The 6,159-nt window shown below is 35.3% G+C and overlaps 1 pseudogene; it reads left to right on the plus strand.

Moving 5' to 3' along the window:
• Nucleotides 1-3,810: 3,810 nt before the first annotated feature.
• LOC132671025 (GTP-binding nuclear protein Ran-like) lies at nucleotides 3,811-4,474 on the plus strand (annotated as a pseudogene).
• Nucleotides 4,475-6,159: the final 1,685 nt, after the last annotated feature.

The raw sequence follows: 6,159 nt of genomic DNA on the forward strand, positions 1-6,159 counted from the left end.
GAAAAATAAATATTTTAAAAACAAAGTTTTACCCTCACATGAATTATTTTAACTTACCTAGGTTTTAATCACACAAGAGTAAAATGAAAATTTCATATTTAATGATTGATGTGATCATATTAAAGAACTATATGGAACCACCATATTTAGTTAACGATATTTATCATGTCTCAACCCTCTTGTGATGACATAATAGAAATAGAGTTTGGGCACCATCTTGAAACACCAGCATCAGAATTACTGAAGTTACTAAATACTGTCTTTACCTAATTAAGTTATTTCAGGTAAAATCTAGACTGTGCCAAAATAGAAATAGTGACTTGACACTTGGAGCACAAGTGGGCTTCTGCACCCAAAGGTAAGGCAGATCTTGGGACTGATTTTCAATTCTAACCCAGTTTTTTGGGCCTAATAAATCTACTTCTCATGAATTTAACATTCCTCACCAAACAGTATGGATTCTTCCTCACTGACTTAGTATAACAACTAGAAATAGGTTTGTTAACAAATATTATAGCTTAGACTGCATTTATCTCTCATTAAGTGAGTAATGGAATTATTTCTTTTACTTCGTTACTTTCAACATAGAAAATCATAGGTTTTATTTGAGGTAAAAAGGTATATTCTAGTTCTATATCATTCTAGCTATAAAATCTAAAGACAATCATAAATTTATTAGTAATCTCAGTAAATCTGGTTGTTGTGAATACTTTTAAAGATGATCAATTCAAAGTGACAGCTATCATTAATTTTCTTGATTGCAGAATTAATACATGTTCATTGCAAAAACCTCAAAAACTGCATAAAACATACAGAAAAAAACACAAAAATGTAGATAAACAGTAACAAAAACAGTCCAAATCCCCAAATCCTGCAAATGAGAGGCTGCAAACATTGTCAGCCCACTTTTTTTTAACTTCTTCTAACCGCTTAGATTTTCAATGAGACAAACTCATAGGCCAACTATCATATATCATCACTTCTGACATTTCTGCTTTTTACCTATGTGAAGTTTATAAGGAACACTATATTTCTTTCATGGTATACTGTATTAATTTACACTCCAGAAGAAACTTTGAAATTTTTATCTAAATCTTTCAAAGAGATTATTATTAGGTTGTGTGGATGTGTGTATAATTTAATTCACAGTTACTCAAGCTTCTAATGCAGTTCTTACAAAGATAGCACTAAAGAAGGAAGTTTCCTCTAGATTGTTTTATGCACCACTTCATTCATCTGCTTCGTAAAAAGGGCTAGTGATGGATAAGGGACACAAAATGGCCAATCAGCTCATATCCACAATCAAGTCCTACTTCTGAGAGCTTCTGCACAATACTAGGACCCCCAGAGGAAAGCACCCAGGAATTTCCATCTTTATAACCAACTACACAACAGAGGTTTAGCAATTTTTGTGTTTTATGAAATCAATTGGATACAAAATAGCATCCAGCTCACTCAGTGGTACAAATCAAACTACATGCACTACAGCTAAGGAATCAGAATGCTATTTGACTTATTGCCAATAAAAATATAACTTCTCCAAAAAATAGCATAATAATTTTATATACAGTGTTTAATAGCTTTGTATCAGTACAAACAGGCTGCCCTGTTTTGGCTTAACATAGAATCACTCTTACTAGATTTACCTGTGTCTTGTCATCAGTCTATCTAAAAGAACACTGTCTTAAAAAAAAAAAAAAGTCGTATTAAATGCATTATTATATTAATTATAAGGCCTATTACAAAGCATCTTTTTTGTTATACCTTGTCCAGAAGGTTCCATAAAAGAAATTTATTTCAAGTCTCAGTTCCAGAAATACCTGTCTTCTCATTAACAGCAGGTTTAAATTTATCTTGCTAATGACATGACCTGTAATTTTATCTGGCTTTAAGTAAAATAGAGCTAGATGCGTGGTCCACCTCTGATAACTATGTAAGACCTATGGTGTGTATTTCTACCTGTGCTCTAGGAATCCCTGCTTTTGTTGTCTTCCTAATCTTACTTTTCCTTTAACTAATTTCTCAACTGTTTATCTTAATCATTTTCATGGTACCTATTATTTTAAGCAGATTCAACTCCTTTGTCAAACAAATAAGTATACATTAGTAATGTTTACACTATCAGACTTAATGTTTTTAAAGGAAACTTTGTTCCTGTTTTATCTATTTTTATCTAAATCCTTTAAGGATATGTGTGTATATACACATGTGAATTTTAATACTCATTGAATTTTTACAGGAATAAAGTCACACTTAAAACTATTTTAATAGCATTTTCCTTATCGGCAATTTCTACTGAATTAGGCAACAAGAAAAATGTTAAAAGTCCTTTTCTTTTTCTTTTAGCTCAAAGACTCATAAGGATTTTTCAAGTAAATGTAAGAAATAAGATAAATAAAAAGATTTCTAAAGGGGATACAAATTAATAAACCATAAGAACTTTCACTAATCCAGTACAGAAAATTAGTTCTTAAGAAATCTCTTGGTAATCCACTTTCAAACCTCTCCAGTTTGTTCAATAATAATTTAAGTTTGCGTTGGTCCCAGAGTTAGTCATCTCTCTGTACCACGATTTCAGTGTTTAACTCATAATTAAGCACTTATAATGTTCGAGAATATACTTATCAAGGCATCAACACACTGCATAAGTTTTTTCTCTCTCAGATAAATATTATAAATGTGTCAGCATGAGCCACAGAGTTACACAATGCATTATGCATAGTGAGTTGGTCACCATGATCTTCACTCTGTTCTGTTTAGGAGATAAAGTCAAGATTATGTAAATTAAACCATTTTGTCATGTTTTGATTCCCTTACTCAGTTCTATATGCCTAAAAATGTAGTTACATCAGCAAAAGTAAAATCAAGGACAGATTTTGCTCTATGGATAGTATAACCATTCCTAAAAATATAAAGGTAATATTATTCCATGTATTTAGGAGAGCATGATATTTAAAGAGAAACTAATGGGGCGCCTGGGTGGCTCAGTCGGTTGGGAGTCTGACTTCAGCTCAAGTCATGATCTCACGGTCTGTGAGTTGGAGCCTTGCGTCGGGCTCTGGGCTGATGGCTCAGAGCCTGGAGCCTGCTTCCGATTCTGTGTCTCCCTTTCTCTCTGCCCCTCCCCCGTTCATGCTCTGTCTCTCTCTGTCTCAAAAATAAATAAACTCAATAAACTCTGTCTCAATAAATAAATAAATAAATAAATAAATAAATAAATAAATAATTTTAACAAAAAATAAAGAGTAACTAATGTAAGTAATATGCTAGAGCTTACAGCATTGTAAAGAGAGAAGCACCTTTAGATGTGATTTAATTTGACCCCCTTATTTTGTAGATGATGTTGTTAGCCAAATGCTAGGTAGTTTTCTCTAAGTCACAAAGCATTAGAATTAGGCTAGAACTCAGGTCCTCTGATGGCCCAAATCTACAGGTAAATTATCAATCCCTCTTTGAGAAAAATGCTTTTATAATGTTCTATACTGACTTTTAATCACAGAAAATATTATACAATCACATTTATGTTTTTTCAAAACAAATATTACTATAAATATTCAACATTCTTTAGCCATAAAGAAAATAAACTTACAACTTCTTGGAACAGTGGTTTGTATTTGAATCATTTTTCTCACCTAATTGGTGGCCCTTATGAACTTTCCATCATAAGAACTTCAACAGGTCAAATTATACTGGGAGGTAAGAGAAGGGTAGGAATTAATTACCAAAAACAAAAAAAAACAAAAAAAACACTCAAAGAAATATTAACTATGGCTCAGATGGGCAGGAAATGCTTCTGGAAGCAACATCACAATGGCTGCCCAAGGAGAACTCTAAGTCCAGTTCAAACTTGTATTGGTTGGTGATGGTAGTACTGGAAAAACTACATTTATGAAATATCATCTGACTGATGAATTGGAGAAGTATGTAGCTAACTTGGGTGTTGAGGCCCATCTCCTTGTGTTCCATTCCAAATGAGGACCTACTGAGTTCAATGTATGGGATACGGCTGGTCAGGAGAAATTTGGTGTGCTGAGAGATGGCTATTACACCTAAGCCCAGTGTGCTATTATAATATATGATGTAACAGCACGGGTCACTTACAAGAATGTGCATAACTGACATAGAGATCTGGTACAAGTATGTGTAAATATCCCCACTGTGCTGTGTGACAAAGTGAACAGTCAGGACAGTAAAGTTAAGGCCAAATCCATTGCCTTCCGCCAAAAGAACCTTCAGTACTATGACATTTCTGCCAAAAGTAACTACAACTTTGAAAAGCCCTTCCTGTGTCTTGCCAGAAAACTATTTGGAGACCCTAACTTGGAGGCTGTCTGGACCCAGCTTTGGCAGCACAGTATGAGCATGATCTAGTGTTGTTCAGACAGCTACTCTCCCAGATGAGGATGATGACCTGTGTGAAAGTGCAGCTGGAGCCCATCATCAGAAATCTAGCTTTACAGGCACTGTCCTGTGATGTCAGCGGTACAGCATGCTAGCCACTTTATTACCAAGCTGAACAGAACAGGTGCTTAATCTTTGGGATGCCGATGGAGATGAATGGGTTTCAGAGTGAATGTGGCAGTTTGAAAAGTATCTTCATTTTGGGGGCCTGCATATTTAGCCATTTTGAAATGCAGCCATTTCCTTACTAAGTTTCATATATTAGTCTGCTATAGTCACGTCACAATATCCACTGGTGAAATCTTGTTTGTTACTGTCATTCCCACTACTTTACTTTTAAAATCAGGATAAATTTGTATTTTAAATTAAAATGAAAAAGAAAGAATCACCTTTGTAGGGAATTCCTTTCCTTTTCAATGGTGTGCACCTTCATTTTTTTTTTTATTAGAGGCATATCCTTTATAAAGTTTTGCTAGATACTAGTATGAACTACATAAAACAAAGATACTAGTATTAACTGAACAGGAAGACACTTGGTAGCAAAATGACAGGAAAAAACAACCAAAATTAATTGAACAAAACTAGGAATGTTTTGATTCATGTAACTTGAAAGTCTAGGGGTATTTTCAGGCATGTCTGGATACAGAGAATAAAATGACACAGGACTCTCTGGCTTTCGCCCTTATGTGTTCTACACTGCTGTGCCTTAAATTCTCAACTCCTCTCCACACAATGGAAAGATGACTGCCTATATATCTCAACTTATGTATCATCCTAACACCGACCCCAGCAAGACAGGTGGAGAGTGCTTTCTTTCCAATGGTTCCAACAAAAGTCCTAGAATTTAGTCTCCAGGGCTCTGACTGAATCACCTTCTCACACCTGAATTAATCATTGGGATATGATGTTTTGATTGTTCAAGCCTGGGTCACACAGCCACAGGATTTGAATCTATCTCACTCAAAACACAGAGAATACATCTGGGGAAATAATAATTTGCCAGAAGAGGTGAAAATGAATGCTGGGCATGCCAAAAAATGGCAGGTGTCCTTCAGTGCACTTGTGAAGCAGAGAGAGAAGTTTAGGACCTCTTTCCGTTATCTTCCAGTTTATCCCTAGAAGTAGCTGTTATGAACTATTTTCTAGTACATGGACAGGAGCACAATCAAATAATGGGTAGAATCACTATGTGGCACTAAGCTTTATATAGACAAGGTCATCTCTCCAAATCCCTGACTCTTTCTGCCCATGGGACAGAAATAGTAAGTGGCAGATCTGCTTTCAAAGTCGAGGAAGACCCAAATTTCTCAGGATTTGTCATAATATTTCTCTATTCCGTTTCTCTTGTACTACCTTAAATCATAGTGGTGAGAGCTAAGCAAAAGTTTTGACGTGTAGCGGAGGGGGAATTTGGAAAAACAGAGAGTAATCTTTTTTATAAACTTACGACCTAAGTTTTTTACACCTAACTAGTTTAAGAAAAAACAGTGCTCCATGTGATCCAGCCCCATCTTGGATATACTGCTACCAACTCTCCAACCTCTCCCTTTAATAGGATTTTATTTTCATACCCTTTTCCATTTGACTCTGCCCTGCCTTCCTCTTGGGGTGTAGTATGCTCCCCTGTCATTCCAACTTGGGGTTTTACTTGGGGTTTAACTATATGATGTGCTCTGACTAGTGCTATGTAAGTTGAATATAATGTGTGCCTCAACTGATTAGAGGCTTTAGACCAGTTTGCGTGGTTTGGCTTGTGCT

Source organism: Panthera onca, chromosome C1 (genome assembly GCF_046562875.1).
Source record: "Panthera onca isolate mPanOnc1 chromosome C1, mPanOnc1 haplotype 2, whole genome shotgun sequence".
NCBI classification, from domain to species: domain Eukaryota; kingdom Metazoa; phylum Chordata; class Mammalia; order Carnivora; family Felidae; genus Panthera; species Panthera onca.